The sequence below is a fragment of the Mytilus galloprovincialis genome, chromosome 4 (assembly GCF_965363235.1).
Source record: "Mytilus galloprovincialis chromosome 4, xbMytGall1.hap1.1, whole genome shotgun sequence".
Classification (NCBI taxonomy): Eukaryota; Metazoa; Mollusca; class Bivalvia; order Mytilida; family Mytilidae; genus Mytilus; species Mytilus galloprovincialis.
The window spans coordinates 11,652,739-11,677,759 of NC_134841.1; the positions used below are offsets into that span (position 1 = coordinate 11,652,739).

General features: G+C 30.8%; 1 long non-coding RNA gene across 1 annotated transcript; it reads left to right on the forward strand.

The window, feature by feature from the left end:
* Positions 1-8,233: 8,233 nt before the first annotated feature.
* LOC143070488 (uncharacterized) lies at positions 8,234-22,997 on the forward strand. The gene is made up of 2 exons (XR_012976543.1): positions 8,234-8,357; positions 21,246-22,997. It is a non-coding gene; the product is annotated as an uncharacterized LOC143070488 (long non-coding RNA).
* Positions 22,998-25,021: the final 2,024 nt, after the last annotated feature.

The window sequence follows — 25,021 nt, forward strand, 5'->3', positions numbered from 1 at the left end:
CATCTAACATTAATTTATAAATGGTGTACATATCTTACATCCGATGAATTTAGTGTAATGACGTCATAAATTGTCAGAGAAAATGACCAAGATACTGCAAGGATCGCAAGGTTGTGGAGATAAAAATGTGCTTATGAACATAACAATATTAAATACATTGTGTACTTCGATCATAAATTCGCAGATAACAAAATCAATGTATTTTAAAATACTAGCAAAAACTATATTTTTTATACGAAGTTCTTCTTGCAGTGCTGAATTGGTTACCCTTTAGAATAAGTTTATCATGATCGTTTCTAAATTTCTGGGCTCGGTAAAGAAAACCTCCGTAAAAGTAAAGATGTGCTATCACATTTTATAACTAAACTTCAAAACCAAATCTTTATATGTCGTATATATATTCAAGAAATGACTTGATAATTTACCAGTAATACATAGATCACATTTGGTGAAATTCAAAACGTCGCAACATGCATGCACGGGCATAGAGAACGACTTATGATTTATAAATACAATAAGATTAATAGATATAGGAAGATGTGGTGTGAGTGCCAATGAGACAACTCTCCATACAAATAACAATTTAAAAAGTAAACCATTATAGGTTAAAGTACGGCCTTCAACACGGAGCCTTGGCTCACACCGAACAACAAGCTATAAAGGGCCCCAAAATTACTAGTGTAAAACCATTCAAACGGGAAAACCAACGGTCTAATCTATATAAACAAAACGAGAAACACGTATATATTACATAAACAAACGACAACTAATGTACATCAGATTCCTGACTTAGGACAGGTGCAAACATTTGCAGCGGGATTAAACGTTTTAATGGATCCAAACCTTCTCCCTTTTTCTGAAACAATAGCATAACATCACAACAAAGAAAAACATACGATAAAATATCAATTGGCAGACTTAACTCAATCAAAAAACGTACGATCATATATGTGGACCCTTAACTATCCATAACCTGGTACATTGGTGCAACAACACAATATATGAATGTAAAAATAAGTTAGCTAGTGCATGCCTCATCAGATCGAAACTAAGCACAAAAAATATCAACAAGTGAAAGTATAGGGATATAAGACAAAACATAATCTTTTATGGATTTGGCTATTTAATTAGGTTGTGTTTGGTCGTATAGCTTTTCAATTGTTTCGGTTCTTATAGTCCTTGGCTTCCGAATATTTGGCTTTGAGCGTACCCAAAGAAGATCAACCCAGAAAAGAGCTTCGGACGACTGAAAATTATATCATTAATGTATCTAGAAACCAAATACTTATCAAAGGTACCAGGATTATAATTTAATTCGTCAGACGCGCGTTTCGTTAACATAAGACTCATCAGTGACGCTCACATCAAAACAGTTAACAAGCCAAACAAATACAAAGTTCAAGAGCATTGAGGGCCAAAATCTTTTACAAATACTTTTACCAGTTACCTTCTTTAAAAAAACTTTTCGGGACATATCTCCACAAAATTTATTTAGATACCTAGAATGTGTACCTATTGAATCCATATATTCCGTATCCTTAATTCTTCCATCGATTTAAGTTCTGTTCACTTTATGCAAAGCAATGTCATGTTACTATCAAATTTTGTTTAGAAACAGTGACCTTTAACTTCGACTACTTGAATGTCATTTAGCAATTTTAAAATTGGTTTCAGCACGTTTGATAAAATTGAGAATAGGAATCGGGAATGATTCAAATAGACAACAACCCGACCAAAGAGCAGAAAGCAGCCAACGGGTCTTCAACACAGAAAATCTCACAAACGGAGTCCGGCTTCAGCTGGCCACTAAACAAGAACGGGGCTGAATAGCATAAAAGATTTGAATGAATATTCCTAAAGTTAAGAACATATGGAAGCTCCCACTCAGACACACACTCAATTATCTTGTATATCATAGGATTATAATCCTGAAGCACGAGGTTACACTCTACTGTCTCTCTTAACAGTACTAAAGACAAACTTTGTAAAATAAATAGTAAGATGCAGATGCGAAATTAAAAGTCTCTTTTGTGATTTTCGAGAGCAAACTATTTGAAAATCAAAATCTTATTTAAAAACGAATATGATAGCTTGTGTGTCAATTAATTTATATATTCACTTAATGAAGTTTTGTGAATCTGTGTTGGCAATTGAGGGCGAAATTAATTGTCAAGGAAATAAAAATTGGCATGCCACTGGATAATTTCCAAGTGCTACAATCTGTGAAAATAGAAAAAAAAATCTCAAACGATACCATAATAGCGGATTCACAACAAATTTCTTACAAAAGTTATTTCTTCAAAACCGATGAATGGAGAACGAGGTAAATACTGATCAAATTGAATCGAAAAGCTAAAATCCGAAATGATATATTTTTCGAATAGGGTTATAATACATATACGAGAAAAACACATTGACAGGCTATTGAACCAACACCAAAATGCGTAAATAATGAAAAACAAATTGGAATACTTGTAACAATTCATTTAAATAACTATGACACCGAATAAATATCCAAATCATTTCAAAATTACAGAAACACACAAGAGAGTTTATTCAGTTACCAACAATCAAATAAATATTAGGAATATTTGATATTCTTTATAGGACATATTAAAAATTAAGATTATTCATTGACTGGAATGATGTCAATAACACTTTACAAAACTCGTATAATGTCGAGTCCCATTACGTGTGGAAATTCAATTTTAAATTAATTTTCTGCTCAAATGATGACAGTGTAAAATAAACACAATGCCCATTCGTGTAATTTACACCAAATCAAAAGAGAATATATTTGTTAATTCCTACAACAAATAAAGAAATTGTAATATTTAAACTTGATGTGAAAACGCTCTCGATGATTATTACAACTGCTTTATGAGACAATTTGTGAATTGATTTTTGCTTCACTGCTGGACTGAAATGAATGTCAGTGGGTCTATTTGTGGTCAGTTTAGCGATTAAGGCGATAAATCACCCTGATTTAACAGAGTATTAATGTAATTTCTAATGTGGATAAATGTTCCTCACTTTACAAATGTCATCACATTAATGCTTTAAAAGTCTCTAATGGCTGAAGTGATATTCTTCTGTGTTGACATTATTTAAAGTTACTATGCTAGAAAGAAGCTGATTCTGGTGCAACCTTGTCAATCAAACAAAATCATTAGTTCTACGCAATTTTTAATTTACATAATTGTTTTATTGCACTGCATAATGTGTCTCAGCTATCCCCGATGAAACAATGTACCTGGACTCTAGACCTAGTGAGATATGTTTTCCGCTTTGGTATTATTATTTTTTTTATAGGTGGAACTTATCTCACTGTTTAAATTATTTTAATTCTGATCCTTGTTCCAATCTTTTGTAACTAGTACATATAAAATTTTACTGTTTTCTAGTTATAAATTGTCTATTAAGGCTGAAATCTCTTTTCGGGTAGAAGAAGTCTTCATTCTCCTGTTCGCATCTTTCAAAAAATCTAATTTAAAAAAACACAAAGTTTTGAATACAAAAGAGCTCCTTTAAAAGAAGAGTAGTTTTTGTATTACTATATTTGAAATAAATAGGTGGTTTCTGCATGATCAGCTAAATGGTTTGTCTATTATAGACAGACAGGTATGTCGTCAAAACCATGATAACGATGAAAAATGAAGTAAGCCTACAAGTTCACAAACATTTGATAATGATAAACTTCGATAAAAAAAAATCTGCAAAAAATGACGATATTATGACATGTTTATTTACTTTTTTTTTTTTTTTTTTTTTTTTTTAAATATAACGTTAAGATTTTATTTTATGTGATACTTATATTGGAAGTCAAGATTTACATTTAGGTTGAATTTAGAAAATATTTCTTTCTTAATGTTTTCACTTGTGTCTGGCTGGATCTACATTGTTGGTATCTTTCGTTAATTCTAATTCTTCAACGTTATATTTGGCTATTAATTTTATATGAAGAATAATGCTATGGTACACGAAATTAAATATCTGATTAAGAAAATAAAAAAATAAAAATAATTCAAGGTAACTAACGGAAAAATCTTTCCATATACTTTAACCAATAAAAGTAAGGCGACACAAACAGAAGTTATTGTATATACTACATAACTAAACTGCAGAGTTTTAAATTATATCATGGATAGGGGAGATTCGTGTATATTAAGTCGGTTATATAGTTTGAAAGGAGAAAATGCATAAGTATACAGCTTTCCTTATTGAAATTTTTCAAGGTGATGCTTTGTTTTTGTTTATCGCAAGCTTGATATTTAATCCAAGAACAATTCATTAATTCTAAAAAAAAAAAAAAAAAAAAAAAAATCCAACCACACACTATAATACCTTATTTAGTAAGTTCTGAGACTTAGTTAGTTGCTTCCAACATCACGGTTATTTCTTTATACTTGCGTTTGATTTTGATTTTTTATCTTAAGAATCGTGAATTATAGATGCATTGTGTTCATATTTATCTTAATTCAACACTTGTCAACATACATGTATTCTAAGTTTCCAAATACTTTCTTTTTTTATTTGTGATACGACTTGTCCGTATTATGGTTTGTATAACAGTATACTTCATTTTATAGTTGTCTTAATTTTATCACCATCACAATGAAGAATATTTGAATAAACGGTGCAAATTGTTAACAAAAAAATATTTAATTCATCAAAATGTCGCAAATATATACAAATAAAGTTAAATTAGCAAGCGTCATAAACAGTTATAAGATCATAGATATTGACAAAATCATCATGATTAACAATATCAATATTAATGTAGATTTCTGTAGACTGTAGTAATTTCATTATCCGAAGCTGCATCAGTCTGAGAACAATCTTTTTTGTGGTATCGCTCAAAACAACGTTGATATAAATTTCAGTTTATAGGACTCAGTTTTTACATATTTGCACGAACCATCAAATAATAAAAAAGAGAAATACAAACATAACGTGTACTATTTGTTTCTGTTATTTCGTCCTAAGAGCGACATTTCATTTCCACCTTTGTATCCCGTTATTGAACCCGGACAATAAAACCTTCAGACATTTCTCGTAAATAGAAAATAAAACAACAAAAGCATGGTGGAATGTCACATTTTATTAAAATATACATCTGAATAAACAAAGTGAGAACAGCAAACAGACTTCTAATTAGTTAACATTTCAGTTACTTAACTCTGTGATTGGACTTCCGGTTGCTGTCAACTTACCAATTCACAGTCACGAACCACTGAAGAAATGCCGTGTACTACCGGAAGTGCTTTAATACACTCACATCCGGTGCATTACGTCGGCCAATCAACTAGAAATCAAAATGTTTACTTGAGAAAGCCTTTTTGCGTTTAAATTAGACAAACATTAGCGCAACTTGACAGTGTCTTCCCAAATCACTCAATCTTAATGGTTTTGTCATTATTTTTGGCATTCCACCATCCCTTAAACGTTTTTCTTCCATGAAGCTGTCAATATCTCTTATTAAATGAAGAAAAAAAGTTGACAATGAAAAAAAAAAAATTAAAAATCGTATGTCCAAGACTGCAAAATATCATGAATATTAATTATGATATTTTATGTTTTCAAAGTACGAAAAGAAGTTAAGAATCTTTTAATCTTGATGCTGCCGTCTGGTGCCAATCATGAATATCCCTCCTTTTTGAGTCAAGCCACCTTAAACCTTGTAAAATTGATAATTAGTAGTCTCTCAATTACAAGATAACAGTGTTCGCATGGTTATTTCAAGTAAATCCCCTTCATTTTCTACTGCTTCGTCAATTTGCTAAGAGATGCAAACAAATTGAAATCGTGTTAAATTTTGGTCTACTGGTATTATTGACTCTAAGGTTTAATGGTTTTCAGATAACGTATTGGTATCTTAAGCTGAACAAAAAACACATGTTTCTTAACCACACTCGCAATTGTTCTTGCTAAATTAATTTCTTTTCTTGTATCAGATATATGCATTAAACCGCATTAGTGCCTACAACGAACTTTCAGATTGCATTCAATAGATGTGGATTTTTACAATGAAAGCAGCCATGTCGGATTCTTCAAATAACAAAGTGTTCTCAGCATTGAATTAAAAAACTGTGATTATGAAAAATAACAGGATTTGAAAATGTATTGTAAACAGCGATAAGAAAACATATTGAGATGAACGCGTGCAAAGAATAAAGTAAAGATTCTTTGTGTTCAATACTTATCTATAATTCTTAAACACGGTGTGTCTTGGTCATCATGGAAGTGTTATTCTATGAATATTAACACGTTTTAAGCCGCGCCAGTAGATGCTATCTGTGTTTTTAAAACTTAAAAATTCCGACATATGTTGAAGTTTTTATTTTATTATATGGCGAATTGTAAAAAAAGAAATGAGAACTGCATTTTATCAACCGATTTTCAATTATTTCCATAATACTTTATTAATCGTAACACACTTGAAACAAAACCAGCAAAAAAAGGTGTTAGAATTATAACAAAATCCCTCTATTAGTTCTACGTAACCTTTGCAGCCGGTCTATTTTAACATTCGCATTAAATAGAAATTTAATACCGCCATATGCTCACGTACATGCCCGCTTGGTCGGGTATTGCTAGCAGTTGTTATGACTTTTGTTTTGCTTTTGCGTGTAGCTGGGTTGCAGTCGCAAACGTATATTCATAATTTATATATTACCGTTTGAGTTGATACTTATACTTTTAAAGTATATCTTAAGATCTTCAAGTAAAATAAGTGTATACTATAGATTTCAGTGTGCTTCTGGTAATCTTAATCTGTATAATTTTCTGGATATTGTTAAACCCCTTTCCTCTAGACTGTGAAAAAAACCAGCAAGGATGGATATCTGTTAACACTCCTATCTCATTTCTACGGTGCTCTGTATCATTTGTGTTCATCTGTTATAGATTTATAAGTTTAGGGTGTTCTCGTTTTAAGGTTTTAGTTAGGTTATCATGAGCTTTATTGCGATGAGCTGTTGCTCATTGTTGTAAACACTGTTTTTTTTAAGTTATTTTAGTTTCTTGTGTATAATTCCGAGGTTAGTATGATGACGTCCATTATCACTGAACTAGTAACATATTTGTTAAGGGGCCAGCTGAAGATCTCCTCTGGGTGCGGGAGTTTCTCGCTGCATTGAAGACCCATTGGTGGCATTCGGCTGTTGTCTGCTCTATGGTCGGGTTGTTGTCTCTTTGACACATTCTCTATTTCCATTCTCAATTTTATTTTAAGAGCTAAGAACAATTTTTAAGCTACTAAATTTCCTACTCTCGTGACACTTCCCTGATTTCGGCATTTAGAACGTTTAGAATCGGGCTCAACTGATGAGTCTCGTGTAGCGAAACATGCAAATTGTGTACCAAACTATAAGAATGAATTTAAACAACCAGTGGATTGATGCCGTTGTTGGTTGACGTTTCGTCCGCCGAAGAAAACAACAGCCGAGTTGTCAGCACTCTTGTCTTGAATATCATTGAAATATACGTTTACTGTGAATTTGCAGTTATGAAATGTTACTATAAATTGATCAAAACGCTACTTTTTCTTTTAATTTATTTCCTCTTTTCTTTAACATCCCAATGTAATTGCTATCATACTTTCATTAACTTTTTATTACTCCGTACAAACAATAAATATAGATTCCACCACTGCATCGAGTGTAATACGATATTTATCCACTCGAGACAGTTAAATTTTCAATTTTAAAGTCCGAGCCGCCTCGGCGAGGACTTTAAAATTGATAATTTAACTGTCGAGAGTGGATAAATATCGTATTACACGAGATTTGGTGGTGGAATCTGTTTCTCTAATGATTTTCTAACATTATGCAGGCAAACTTATTCCTTCTTTTCGAATGATCTGCAAAAAGATGTGTTCTTTCTATGTGACGTCGTCAGGCATGGTCGCCTTTTTTCATGTCGTCACAATAGGAAATTCAGAGGACAGCAAGAAAATTCGACGTCACAATCGGATTTTAACCAATGAAGTACTGAGATCAAACGAACCACACGTTGATTAAATTTTTTTATACAATGGGTGCAGAAAGGGATAAATTGACGAAGAATTAGAGAAATAACTATACATTTATCAAAAATAATGTCATGGAAATTTCAAATTAGAACAAATTAAATTCTACCTTGTTAATAGAATTAGAGACACTGATCAAGAAAGTAAATTTAAACAAAATATTTACACAAAAGCTCAGACAGTTGACTCCCTGGCTTTATTTGTAATGGTCGGTGATAGATTTGCGGTTGATAGCCATTTTCAGACATTTGTACGGCTATTCTAATGGTCATCTTGCTGAGAGTGGATAAAGAGATCACGGAGCGCAATAAATAGATTTTAAGCTTCAGTAAGTGTCTAATTTTTCTATTCTTCCCATCGTGTGTATTTTCCATTTAAACTTTTTCAGTTAAGATTTTCAAAGGGCCATATTGTTCACTTTAAATAAGCAGTGTCAAGTACTAATTGATAATGAATTGAGTTGTTGCCTTTTATTGTCAAGTTTCGACGAGGGATAGTTAATAGTGTTGCTTTTCCTTTTATTGAAATGCATTTGAGAAATGTAGCATTCTCTTGAACACATGTCAGTTTTAACATGCAATGGCAAAAGTCAACAATTCAAGGGGTTTCTTAAGGAGGGTACAGAATACCTAAGAAAAGACAACTCTCACTCTTACTCGTTGACAGTGTTAACATGCAATGGGAAAATTCAACACAGCACTAGACCTAATTCAGGGGGTACAGAACACCTAAGAAAAATGATAACTCTTACTGTTAATCAGTTTTAATATGCAATGACAAAAGTCAACACAACACAATGCCTAATTCAAGGGGTTTTTCAAAGGGGTGCAGAACACTTCAAATAAGATAACTCTTACTCATAGTCAGGTTTAACATGCATGACTAAAGTCAACACGGCACTATAGATTTATTAAAGAGGTTTTGTATTATTTTAATTTTAGTTTCTTGTGTACAATTTGGAAATTAGTATGGTGTTCATTATCACTGGACTAGTATATATTTGTTTAGGGGCCAGCTGAAGGACGCCTCCGGGTGCGGGAATTTCTCGCTACATTGAAGACCTGTTGGTGACCCTCTGCTGTTGTTTTTTATTTGGGCGGGTTGTTGTCTCTTTGACACATTCCCCATTTCCATTCTCAATTTTATTCTTAAGTTTCATTGTAGCGTGAAGTAAAACTAAAAACGATATCAAGGACGGATCCAGCCTCTTTTAAAAGGGTGTGTTCCAACCCCGCAGAAATTGGTCTCAAACTAATATGTCCCCACATAAATGCATTGATCGCCAATAAAAAGAGGTGATTCCAACCCACGGACACCCTGGATTCACCGCTGGATACACAATAAATGAAAAACACAAAATATGCGAATCTGATTATTTCTCTAACAGACGAAATTGATTAAAGCAACACATATCAACTGCCATAACTTTGATGATACTAGTAAGAAAAAACTTAACACAACGCTGAAAGTATAAACTGCTGATATAAAAGGAGGGAAAAAACCTTAAATTTGTCAGTTACCCAAGAGGGGGATAAACTTTTTTTTCTGTAAACGACTCAATCATAATTCATTAGCGGTTGGTAAAATGCATAAAGATGATAAATGCTTTCAATTATGAAAAACACGAACAATATACATTTAAAATAAGGTAAGAATAATAATAACTAACCAAAACATGCAAGAAGAAAGTAAAATTGCATCAGGTATCCGAATGAAAGTGATTTATTTACAAAAATAGTGATGAAGATGATGATTAGTAACTGAAAATTATTGCTGTATTCGGACGACTAAAACAAGTATAAGAGAACATTTCCTTCAGAATCATATTAAACTCAAAAAAGATATTGACGACTGGAAGAGTAAAGATGTGTCATAAAAAGAAAACTTCGTCGTCCCATACCTATGGAGGTAAGAAATGAGTTTAACAACTAACACTGAACTAATCACGAACTTTTTGCAAGGGGTATATAACGTAAAGTCAAAACAAAAAGACCAGAAATCATAGAAAAAGTTAGGTTAAAAAATATTCTGTTTATGTACAATAAAAGAAAAAGAGTAAGTGATATGATTGCCAACGAGACAACTCCTCATCAAAGACCAAATGATATAGAAGTTATTAACCATATGTCACAGTGCGGCCTTCAACAATGAGCAAAGTCCATACCTCATAACAAGCCATAAACTCCCTCAATGACAAATGCAAAACAATTCATACGAGAAAACAAATGGCCTCATACACAAGTAACGAAAAACAACTTTGACACACACCAACAAACCACCGAATTACATGCTACATTCACATATAGAATGAGGCAGGTTACTTTTGGTCCATTGAAAAGACCAACTGAATGTGTAATGAAGATGAGCAAATGACCAAAGACCATGGTGCTCATTGTAACTTCCTGTCAATTAAAAATGTTCCAGTCCAGGACAAAAAATAAATAGTAGATATTGTTTGGTTGATCAGTTACCTTCGATTCCGAAGTTTATTATTTTACACCAGTGACCTTAAGAGTAAACACCTTCAGTATAGTAAATGACTTGACTAGGATGTATCATTACGAAAACATCTCACACAATAATCAATTTAACCATCTGCGATGATAGACAGATTACCTTCTAAAATTGATACTGCTAAATTAATTTGTTAATTTATAATCGCCGTTTGATTATAACGTGCAAACAAAGACCAAACTGCTATAATAGCAATGTGGAGAACGATGACACGCGTATAAGGCTATTTGTAACATCGAGTTACACGAGATGTAATTTGCCAATCACAACATTCAATTCGGAAATTTAATTATGATGGAAAAAGACAACATAGTGATCATTAAGCGCTCCATAGTGTGACACAAACATTGCATTTATACGAATGTTAACATAAACCAGTCCTCGTAAATTCGGTTTTAACTAGACATTTTTCGGTTTGGCCAAATACAGAAGTGAAAGTAATTTCATTGTATTCCATTACCGGTTTACAGATGGAAAATATTTATTCATGGTTAACTTGAAGAATTGCCCAGGAAATGTTGGAATTTGAATATAATTGCATTTTAATTCAAATTTATTGTTGTTAAGTATTGAAAAATATGAAACACAGAGACAAGAAAATGAACAGAGTTCTTAATTATAAGTTTTACATGTTGCCTTTGACATTCAGTGCAAGAAATAACACTGGCCGTAGAACATAATATTGACGCCGTAAATAAACAAACAGTAAACAACAAACTCCTTCAAAAATACACATCATTGCGTGATATATGAATACAATATCCTTATAGGAAATCCTACAAAAACTATAACAGATTGTAGTACCATGAACAACTTGAAATAGGCATACAGCTCTATTAACTGATTTGATTGTTTCTTGCTTTAAAATGTTTAATATTTCAGGCATAATCAAGAACAAATTGTATTCTGAGTAGATTTTAAAACGTTTAAGGGGGGGGGGGGGGGGGGGTAAACATAATGTGACTCTCCTTTTTTTTTAAAGATTGAATATTATTCAAATATCGTAATTTTGTACTTTTATCGTAAGTTTGTACTTTTACAAATCCCGTAATAAACAAACAGGTTACAAAAAATATTTATATTGTAAAAGGGAAAAGACAAATAATAATTGAACGATCACCTAACGCTTGTTTCGTTATTCTGGCATTATTTGTTAAATAGTCAAGCTTTGTTGTTGAGACATTGAAAAAAAAACACGAAACACACCTATCCAATTTAAGTTATAGAATCGAACTCTCAAAATTAACAAGTTGCAAACCAAAAAAAAAAAAAAAAAAAAAAAAAAAAAAAATAGCAAATCAATGAACAACATTGGACAACTGAAAATTTTAACACACCTATCCAATTTAAGTTATAGAATCGAACTCTCAAAATTAACAAGTTGCAAACCAAAAAAAAAAAAAAAAAAAAAAAAAAAAAAAAATAGCAAATCAATGAACAACATTGGACAACTGAAAATTTTAACATACTTTAAGAAGAAATCTATTAAAATGGTATTTTAATTTAATTTAATTATTTGAATTATTTTTAAAGAAAACAAAACCGGAAAACTTGTTGGTTTAGACTTAAACTATAATGTTGTCGTAACCCTAGAACTGGGTACCGCAAACCGAACAATAAGAATTCAAAATAAAATATTTGATCAAGGTGGTATCACTATTTACTTTAACATTATATTGACCAACGCTGTGGTCATTTGAAATTGATAGGGATTGGAAAATATTTATTTGAACTTTAAATTTAAATAGGAGTTTTAGATCTTTTTAATGTTGCCTTTTACTATTGTATTTTTACGGTGCATCAATTAAAACAAACCGAAATCAATTACGATTGTCAAAGGCTACTGAGTGTGAAGTAATTCTAGAAGTTTGAAAAAGACCGAAAGTTATCACTTTAACAGCATCACTCCGATTCTATTATACTATTTATCTTAATCCAAAGGTGAATGGAGTTGTCACGTCTGAAAACACACCTGGACGAAGAAAATATTCTTGTTTTCAATTTCTTTTATTATTTGAGATTGGTCAGGTAAAGCAGAGAGTAAATAAACATATTATATTACCAACTGCCTGCTGATATACTACTAACCGGAATGTAAACATCTCAGGGTTTTTATGGCAAAACACAGCTTACTTTAAAATTAAATATTGATTCTGTCAACGAAGTGATACCTACTTAAAATTAAAAGATTCAACATAAATGAAGCACACACCTGCATTTTACCTACTAATTTCAGTAAAGATTGTAAAATTCATGGCACGGCAGGGGTGCCCTGCGTTTGTGGTTATATTGAAGCTTAACACCGCAGAGTAATTTGATTAGGTTTCAAAATTGATAAATGTAAAATAAACTTGTCTATTTATTTTGGCAGTGAAACATAAAGGATTGTAATAAAAATGAATAATTCATTTTGTTCGCAATTTATGTTTACTCTAGCGGGTCAGTCGACAAAATACCAATTATTCTATATTTAATTTAGAATCGGCATCTCCTGGGTCCTCCCTTTACTGAAATATGATGCTCCAATCTTCACTTATAGATATGGTATAATACTCTCTCATCATTCTGAACTTATAAAATCAATCATTGAAATCTCTCTAAAAAAAAAAAAATATGCAAATGAAATCTTAAAGTACACTTGGTCAAAAAAAATCCGTCCTTAGTGTTTCACGAAAGATATTCTCAAAAGATAATCATTGGAATCTCTAGAAAAATTATACGATCTGCAAACGTAATCTTAAAGTACACTTGGTCGAAAATACTTTTCTTAAAATTTTACGAAAGGTCTTCTTTAAATAAGATTTTGGGGATTATAATATATATGCAGACTTGGTCAACGAGCAAATAAATAGTACCTGCATAACATCAATTATGTATGAACTTTCCCTTAAATAATTGGATTTATTTCTATAAATTAAGTTAAAATGATGTTTTATATGTGCATGAACAAATTCATAAGGTACACAACTCCATACATAATATAAACTAGAAAGATATGTACTGAAGTCAATTCAAAAGTGTTTTTTTTTTATTTACTTGGACACATACACTTTAATTTGTATAAATCAAAAAGACATGTCTAGAATAACAGACAAGTTCATGGACAAACCAAACAGAGTTATAAGACAAACAACAAAACACTTCATTGAAAACTTAAGTTTGGGCAAGAATCCCCCCCCCCCGCCCCAAAAAAGAAGAAAAACATGAAAGCAGTTAATGATAGTACCAATGTGGCATTGTTAGATATTCCAGGATAAGTCACATTCTATAATTTCATTATCGAAGAAGATGAGACGCGGTACATGTCGTTGGTCATCTACATGTACAAACGACACACAAATTTCTTAAAAGTTAACCAAATTATGATGGACATGAATAAGACTGAATTTTATCTACGGTATCCTTTATTTTAAAATTAGAGGAATAGATGCGATCAACAGTGTCACCAAACTTTGATATATTCTTGGACTTTTGGCTTTTGGAAAGAGAAAATTACAATGAATTATAAATCGACATAATACCATTTTTCTGATATGCCCAAGGTAAAAATACGTAGAATGTGTTTTGATTGCCAATGATACAATTACCAAACATAGTTCAAATGACGTGTAGGACTGCGTACGTTCGGCCTTCAAAATGAGAAAAATCACATACCGTTTAGTCAGCAATAATGGATCCGACATGACAAACTGTGAAACAAATTTAAAGAGAAAACAAACAGCCTTATCCATTACAATACAATTTACGAAACACAAATATGAAAAACGTGAACCAGTAAAAGACGCTGAATTACAGGCTTACACATATCGAATGTTGCGGTGTTTAGCATGTCTATGGGCGCTCAAACCTCATCCACATCTGGAACAATATAGTGTAACTGAACAGCATAAAAAGAAACTATAAAAATCAGTTACAAGCTTAAAACTCGGTACAAAGCACAAAAAACTGAACTAACACCAACACAATAGACAGTTATAAGATCTAGAGTACTAACAATTATCGGAATCTAGTTCAAAACTAATAGGAACTATATCTAGTGATAAGAAACCATTAGTCAAAAATATGTATTATACATATTTAAGTCTTGTCACTTTGCAATTTAATGAAGTACTTAAATACTGCCTATTTTCCCGCATGTTGTCATTTCAAATGGATCTAAAAGGGAACTTCACATGTGATGTGGTAAGTATCTTTTGGAACTCAGTATGTATAACAAAGACGGGTCTGAAAAAAACATGGAGAAACGAGAGAGAGAAACTTTTCCCCAACAGTCTTTCCAAAATTAGTATTACTAATAAGTACCTTGTATCAAGATATCTTTCTTGGTAATGCTGTTCAAATTAAAATATAAATGAGGCTATTTTGGCAGTTAATGGGTATTGAAACAAGTCAATAATGCAAGACAATATTCAAATGTAAATATATATATATACAGGCAAATGAATCATAAATATATATATAGCTAAATGATATTATTTAGTTGATTTATGATATTTTTGGTTTTCGAATTTAAAAGACAAAACAAAATACATTATCGTGCATACCCCTTTAGATATACGATTTGCATTCTTAAAGCAAGCACGTGTTGTGAGCTTATATGATAACTAGTAAGGATACTCCATGTCAACACAGAATAATTCGTCTATTACATGACATTCATATGTGATTTCAATGGTTATTAAATCAAGCTTTATTAGTTTTGAAGTGAATTACAAATAAACAGATCTGCTTCTGTATGCAGAAAAATAATAGAAAAAAGGATTACGACTTTCGTAGCTGGAATACAAATATGATATGCAGTATTTATTTTTTGAAAATATTCATTCGTATGAAATCGTTTTTCAAGGGTTTATCACAACTCTGTTGACATTTTTATTGAATCTATACTATATTTCTCATCAGTTAAAGCCCAAAAGACTCAACTTGTAAGAGCCGCGATTCTATTGAATTAATCAGCCATGTTTGAAATCAATTTATCTTGATAAATACTATAGCAATTTTGTCGTTTACATATTTATTTTTAAATGTATGTAAATAAATCATTGAAACAGATATTAATATTTTTCTGTAGGAAACGCATTGGTTTGAAAACAGCTAATGAGTTGTAAATGGTGAAAAAATATCTGGAAAATGAAAAATAAACGTTATATTTATTATTCTTTAGATGTCTTGTTAAGTAAAATCTATAACGGGAATGTAGTTTGGCACCCCATGAAGCCAGTTTCACGTTAAATTAAATGGTTAAGGTTTTCTTTGATCTTTTTTGTTTCCGAATGTTTCGTATTTTTTCTGCTAAGACTAGATCATCTTATAAATGGAATGAAATTCTTAAAACGATAAACTTAAATTAAAAACAATCATAGGAGGAATAGCTTGACATAAGAAATAAACAGAGAAATTTAGCTTTCGTATATGAATTGGTTACCACATAAATGAGAAATGCTTTTGTATATATAGACTAGAGGTACTTATATTAATCGATTAAATTTGAAAAAAAAAAAATCATATTAAAATAAAAGTATTAAATAAATGGTTGTTTCAGAGACTTACAAAATGTAATCTTTTTTGGAAAGAAATGTGTATATTATAGATTTCAACCCCAAAGTCCGTATCAATTTCTCACATACAGCTCCGATAAGACTATTGTCTCTCCCATAAAACTTCAATGAATACTCCCGTTAACTTATGTCCCATTCTTTTTTTGCTTTACAGTTGCACATATTTCAGAACTTTTAATTTGATGATCATAGAGGGAAATGTTTTAATTAGTTTATTTAATAATAAGCGCATATTGAAAATGTCATTAATGCATACGACAGAACACTTGGTTCTCATGCAGATCACCAGGTTCTCATGAATACCACCACGATACATAGTGTCAACGAGTGCCACAGAAGACCATTAATTCCCGTAACGATCAAAATATGTCTGATATTTTGTAATCTGAAAAAAAAACATTTTTTTCTATTGCATAATGTGGAATGTTTATAATTGTAAATGAGGTTTACAAATTAAATCGTTTATATTGCCAATGTCAACAACAGCACGCAATTAAAAATTTAATTACCAGTTTTGTGAATTCATTATATATGCCTTAATCTCCTATAATTCTGTAGCAAAACTTATTTTATTCACAGAAAAAGTAAATCATCTTTAGAAAAGATATTGCAGACAAATTCCCAAAGTGTAATATCATTTTAAATATTTAATTTTTCATTTTCTATATGAATATTGACATTAAGTTGTTTATTCAGGCACAGAACGACATTTTCTGAAATAAAAGCAGACCCAGTACGAATTTCTAACTTGATAGAGTGCAACATTTTATTTAATCAATTGGAAACATTTCCAAAACACATTTCACTTTCATCATTTGAAAAGAAAATATTAACAGTGATACAAAATACAAAATACACGATATGGAGTGTTTATTTTCTAAACATGGACACGTTGGTTTAATTTCAAAGCCCAACGATTTAATACAAAGAAACCATTCCGCATAATTCCCTAATCCATTCCGTTTTAACAAGCAAATTTTGTATACTTCTTTTCATTTGTAACAGATTCTGATGCAATTGTAAATAATTAAGTCAATTCTTATTTGACTAGAAACTTTTGTAATTACTTATAAATTTTGAATTTGAAAAAATGTATAATCAATATTGTAATTGAATTATTAAATGATTATAACGCACCTTGAATTAGATAAAACAGTATAGTTGCCATTCTTGAGTACAAAATTTAACTTTGAATACTGTTTGATTGTAAATAATGACATGAAATACCGAGTGACACAATGAATGCAAATATTTTTTCTGTTTTATTTATTTTCTCCAAAACTAAGCATATCATTCAGAGATATCAACTTACAAAAACAAAAGGAACAAAATGCCTGACGTTAAGCAAACATCGTGTTACCATGAGTTTTCATTAACTGTATCATCTGTTTTGAACTTACATTATCAGGTGTTTTGAACCCAAATTTTCACGAGTTTTGAAGTAACGCCATCATATATCATCATGGTTTTAAGATTATATTGCCATGTGTTTTCAATTAACATTATGATCTATTTTCATCTTACATTGTCATGTGTTTTAAACTTAAATTAGCATGTGTTTTTAAATTATGATACCACGTTTTTTTAAACTAACAGGATTAAATAATTTGAAATTATGTTATTGCATGTAATATGTATTTCAGTTATAAATAATTTTAGACGCTTTTAAATGGTAACTAATATTTTTTGAAACTATATTTTCATATCCACAATATTTATTATAAAATGATCTCATTATGCATTAAAATCATAATTATGGTCACATATAATATATATTACAATAAAAGCAATTTGAAGAGGTACTCTCGTTTATTGAATTTTCTTCAAATTGACGCCTTATATAGTAAAATTCTTGTGTGAAAATTTGAACTTTCGTATCACATTTACAATTTTGGCAGCTTAAGTCACTTCCCTGAACCGAAAATTAAACAAATTTATACTATCATCGTAAACGAAGAAGAATTAAGACGAATATTTGTGAAGAGCTTCTCGTTATATTGACAATAGGAACACAGTATATATTACCAAAACATTACAAGTTAATTGACATATTTCAATGACTAGTAATCCGTCCCAGCGTTCGCCATGGTTTTATGACGCTATGAAATTTACTTCTTTAAATTTTTATAACCATTTAAGCGTCCTGCATAGGCATAGAAGCATAAAGACGAATATTTATGCACTACTACAGAAACGAGGGGATTTACGCAATACTAAGAGATCAAACGCCCTAATAAAATGTCGTATTTTCTATCTTTATTTTTTGTGCTTTATTATCCCTGTGATGTATTGTGTATTTTGTTGTAATTCATGATCAAACAAACTGTCAGATTTTATAACTATTTGTGCACATAATTCTTAACACAATTGTCGATTGCCATATGTACCTCGAGATGAAATGAGAAAGGGAAAAAGATGACCATCATAAATTATGTTCTAACTGAACTCTCAAATACATTTAAAAGTCGCTGAATAATCAAACGTAATTATTTAAAATCCTTCAATATTGGTTTTTGGTCCTTTTAACCCCCGAGTATTATTTTTGTATAATAGTATCAACAAAAGCATCGGGCTGTCTATTTGTCTTAGTAATGAGTATTAAGTACCACCCAAATAAAAATAATAAACACGAAATATAAACAAAATAAACAATAAAGAAAATAAAGGACTTTCCCGATTGTATGTTTAAAGCAGTTTGTAGAATAAATATTTGTGAAATATAACTCACCCATACAAATAAAGAATAAGATTCTTTGCAGTGTTAACCATTTGAATTTTCCAAATCAATTTGTACTTCAGAGCTGCGTTACATATCAAATATACCTGTACCGCTTCGAAGTTTCTAACGAGAGGTGTTCTACCATCAGAAGTTTATAGTTTCCCCCTAACAAATTAATTACAAATGTATGATAATCATATTCTCGCTGCGTTTTTTCTTCTTTTCTGTATGAGCTATACAATCCGATTTTTAACTTAAACAACTGGAATGGTGCACGATGGGAAGCAAGAACTACAATCTTTTCAGGGAACATCAGGGCTGAATCCATATCTGACTTCAAGTTGAATCATTTATTTGTTCTTGTGGGTTTTTTTTTTCAGGTTTTCGGTTTTTTGTTTTTTGTTTTGGTTAATTGTATTTTGATTGTCATTCTTATGTACACCTTATATTTTAATAAGACTGGATTGTTTATGTGCTTTTAAAATGGATTTAAAAAAAAGTAAACGATTGAAATCAACATATTGTCCTGTCGTTGTGAATTCAGATGGCTGTTATTTAATCACATGATCAGTGCCTATGTTACAAGGCAACAATTTGTTAAACGTCACTCAAAGCGTATTAGCTTTACAAGACTTAGTGAATTGTTACAAGTCATAAGCTAAGTCCAAACACCTGTGTTGTAAGTTAATATGGTTCAAAGGTGTCATTGGAATGTATTGACAATGTAATTGCTCGCCGTTTTGGGTCCTTTTTACAGTTCATTCAATTCAATTCCTAAAGGGTATGGACTGAACAACATTATGTTATTGTAATTGCGACTGATGTAAACGTTATACTTTCGAAAATACAAATATGTCTTTTAAAACCTGAATGCAAACGAAATAAATATGCAAATATATTTCCTCCCACTACACACACAGTTATGAAATAAAGCATTTATAAGTTAACATTATCATCATGTTTCGGGTCAAAGTTTATAATAATCCAACAGATGCTTTACCATTTATCCTCATCCTGTTGGCACACCTGGTCTTTCTCCTTTTACTGTTAATCGTAAGACAGGTAGAGGACGAATGTTTTGTCGGCGCACCAATTATCACTACGTTAGGTGTTCATTCGATTCTTATCATCGCTCTAAATGTTTCAAGTTATACCTAGACCTATCATGTATCAATTAATATCATTATTATCCTGGTTATTTTATTTATCGAAGTGTATGAAAAAGAGGATTCAACATGTGTTTTTTGAAGAAACATAAAGCAATGAATAAATATCTAGTTATGTCTTAAAAAGTAAAATCACAAAAATACTGAACTTAGAGGAAAATCAATTTGGAAAGTCCATAATCACATGGCAATTTCAAATAACAAAACGCATCAAAAACGAATGGACAAGAACTGTTATATTCCTGACTTGGTTCAGGCATTTTCAAATGTAGAAAATGGTGGATTAAACCTGGTTTTATAACGCTAACCCTCTCAATATATCTCTTAATTTATCAAAAACAAAATCAATAAGGATAAGCGCGTTAAGCCTACATGTATTTTGTTTATTCTAGTATCTATGATGAGTAAATTTACAACCACTGGGTCGATGCATCTGCTGGTAGATGTTTCATACAACCCAGTATTCATCACTTCTATGTAGACATGTATTATCAATAATATGGTCATTATCTTAAAGCAAAGTTTACAAAACTTTGAATTTTTCGAACACCTAAGGATTTGCTACCCAAGGAGTAGATTATCTTAGTTGTAGTTGACAAAATCTTTCGGAATGTTTTTCCTTGATGCTTTTTAAGCTCGTTTTTTATTCGGCTTATTTCTAACTTAATTTATTCGAATGTCATTAAGAGTCTTTTACAGCGTGCACTATTTATTTAGATCCTTGTATCTTTAATCACTTTATTCAATACTGATAAAGACATTAAAAGATCCCACCAGGTTTTCCCGTGTTGTTTATGTTGCTCAGTCTAATTGTATGTGTTGTGTTTGTTTTTTAATAGTAGAGTGTCGTTTGTCTTTTTGCTATTTTTCGTCTTTGTCATGACGTTTACAGTTTTTCTTTTGAGTTTTGGTATCCCTGTTTGTATTATCCGCTTCTCTGTTACAACTGTGTAAAAATGATATATTGTAAGAAAAAGGTAATTCAAATGATCAATAAGTTTAATTGTTTCTTATTTTAGTTTACGTTATTTATGTAAAATAAGTTTAAAGATTAAATGAGAATGTGATTCGTATTCGGGATCTGCATGTTCGCAATGCTGGTCAAACACTCCCAGAGTTGAACTACGGATTTCCACATTGGGATGTTTAACTGAATATTATAGTTAAAAAGATATTATTGTTTTTTCTGATTCATTAATTCTATAGTTAATTTTCAAATTATCAAATTAAGACTGTTTTCAAAATTCATATTCTTTCAGGGTACATTTGCCTATTTTGAATTGCCAGTGATACAATTTGACAGAAAAGGAGAAGAAGAAGGCATATGGGATGGATGTATACTAGGCAACAGGTCGTAGAATACACCGTACCAATAAAACACCATTTCTTTAAAACAATAACATTCGAGGAAATGGTTGAGAACGAATAAACAAACGACAGAATATACAAAAGGCAGAGTAATGTACTGTAATATGTTCTCATAGAAACCCAGTTTTTGTGGCTTTTGTTACTACAGGTGAACCACGAATTTTAATCTTCGACGAAGTAAAATGTAAGATCCCAAAAATACTGAACTCTGACGAAAATTCAAAATGGAAAGTCCATAATCAAATGGCAAAATCAAAAGCTCAAACATGTATTTTGTGCAAAAAAATAATCGTATCGACGCAGTTGGTATTATATTTGAGGTACAATTGTGATTAAGTTGTGTATATACATATTCACACAATGAAAATTTTAATACAAAAACGAAATTCTATCAAGCATACAAAAGGATAAAAGTGGGAAACTTAATCAAATCTATGAAAAACCGTATTTTACTATATATATATCACAAAGATATAACCAATTTTTCCAATTTGACCGTAGAACATAGTAAATTACCAATGGGAGGTGTTATTTCATAATCTTACAGTATTTTTTAAAGGTAAACAAGTCCAGTAGTAGCTCTTCTATCTATATCTATATGGAGGGTACATTTCTACTATATAGTTGCTCAATCATTGCATGCGGATAGCTATATGGCAGGACTACAAATCATGCTATAGATAAATGCATATACAAATTGCAAATATTATCTTAACATAATGAATTTTGTAGCCAACTACTTCTTTAAAAAATCTAGTGGCAATTATAGCATAATGATTTAGAACAAAAGTAGGTTAATCAATCTGAAAATACCTTGTTTTATACAAGACCGAAATTATGAGCTGTCAAAGTCCACAAATGATTTGGATGAAGTTTATTCGTTTTTACCAAAACTATCGCCTGTTCGATTTTGTTTCTAAAGATTACCACAAATGAGACACAAGTGTATCACTATTTTATTTCGCGATTGTGACTCCACAAAACCTGAACACACATTGTTAACAATATTTGCTCAAGATTTATACCATTTGATTAAAAATACAGAATTAGAAATTGCATATGATAATAAAAAACGATACTATCCATCATTCTTATATAAAATCTCCTTGTTGGACATGCATACTATCAATGTGAATAGTGAGACACCAGTATTTACAATGTGATAACGTATTTACAGGTGCTGATAACGTTTGTCTTTTGAATATTTAACGATATTAATTTTAATTCAATTTATGGAATAAAATTTCAATATAATGATATGAAGTGTTAGAATAAACTGTTTAATTTGGCTGTAATTGATTATAACATAATGCCAATTATATGCTTTGATACTTTCTAAAAATTATTCAAAATCAACTAAAATGTCAGTCTTTCATCTGAGACAATTACCACTACTTTATTTGTAATTTAGTAACATTAGAAGCTAAAATTAACATATAAAACACATAACAATTCTCTTATTGATTCAAGCTTACTCTATCATGAGATAATAATGTAAATGTCCCCGATTAACTCAGACTCATATACAAACCATATTATTTTTCATTGACATTTCTAACTTATGTATAAAGTTCAATGTTTATAAAATCTTTTAAAATTGCAAATTTTACTTTATCTTGTAATAAAATATATTATTATGTGAATATTTAGTTACTTATTAATCACCTTGTGTAGTTAAATCTGTGATAGTTTTCACTGTATCAACAATATTTTTACTGTATCAATAAGGGGAATTGCTGTACAAATAAAACATCAATGTCAGAAGTTCTGCCGTCAAAAAACTGTTCACGAAAAACAATCAGCGTTAAATGCTATAAAATAGAAGTAATAAAGAGCCTGAGTCGCACACCTACGTTATGTGCATCTCCATAAATGGACACTGTTCAATATTGAAAACTAAAATATCAATCTTGACTAAAATGTTGTGTTGTTTAACATGTTTTGCTGATCAATTTTTGTTTGCTTAACAATTTCTTGTATAGCTTTTGCCTGAAACACAAAAAGGGTAAACATTGTTATTTAAAGTCAATAACTTCTATATAGGTAGACAACTGACAAATTCATCTCCATGCATGATGACTTTTTTGCAAATCTTGCCCTGCTGGTCATTTTTTCCTTTGCTTTATCTATTATAGATTCCAAGAAAAAATGCAAACACGAACAAAAACAAGTAAAACTTGTCATTCAAGGGAACTAACTCTAACAAGGAGTCGCTTGACCACGATTTAAAAAATAACTTCTTCTTTGTATGGAAAATTAATACTCAAATAAAGAGCTGTATAAAAATTGCGATTTTTATCCAACGCAATCATAGGTTTGAACGTAGTTTTCAATTTAGACTCGTTTATATATATATATATATATAGTGCCTAGAAAATCAACCTATATATATATATATATATACAAAAAAAGTTTCTTTTCAAGCGGTGTACAGAATTATATATTAAAAATTAAATACACAAAAAGAGTTTTAAAAGCAGCATTGTCTAGCGCTTTCATCCATCTTGGGACTTTTCAAGACTATGAACGACGTTCATAGTCTTGAAAAGTCCCAAGATGGATGAAAGCGCTAGACAATGCTGCTTTTAAAACTCTTTTTGTGTATTTAATTTTTAATATATATATATATATATATATATGGCGTATCAAAATTGTTCTGAATGATGACATATAACTTCTGTCTACATGTATCAACACTGTCAGAAGATTTCTTGTAGCATTAATTGCCCTTAAATGATAAATCTTGGATTTTTGTTTTTCATTTTTACCTATTATCTTGAAATGTATATATATAAGGGTTTATCTTATCAATAATACATTTCAAGATTTATCATTTAAGGACAATAAATGCTACAAGAAATCTACTGACAGTGTTGATACATGTAGACAGAAGTTATATGTCATCATTCAAAACAATTTGGTACGCCATATTTTTTTTAAATTCTATAGTGTTTTTCAAGATAATAAACTATACTTGCTTTCTATAAATAGTCTTTTTGTTGCCATGTCAGTTACTAGTATTTTAGTTGGCAGACAGAAGTTAAAAAAAATCCCTTTTGAAAAAGATAACCACATTATCAATTATGTATCATATATATATATATATATATATATATATATATATATATATATATATATCCCAATTGATACGATATTCCCGTGCTTGCATTTCCTATCATGATTTTCTTGATAGAGGGTTGCTGCTCACAAGGAAGCTATTAAACCGAGAGTTCCAAATGGTGAAGTTGAAATCATCCCTTCGTAAATTTTACGGACGCCATCACGAGTTGGTTGACTGTTATGGAATAACCGTTTCAAAAATGATATCGGATATGTTCCTTACGTCGTAACTACAATCCCCTTCCCTTTCATGAATGTGACCTACCGAATTAGACTATTTACCGTATTTGTTATCATATAAGCAACACGACGGGTGCCACATGTGGAGCAGGATCTGCTTACCCTTCTAGAGCACCCTAGATCACCCCTAGTTTTTTGGTAGGGTTCGTGTTGTTTATTATTTAGTTTTCTATGATGTGTCATGTGTGCTGTTGTTTGTTTGTCTTTTTCATTTTTAGCCATGGCGTTGTCAGTTTGTTTTAGATTTATGAGTTTGACTGTCCCTTTGGTATCTTTCGTCCCTCTTTTATGCTGATTTTGGTTAAAT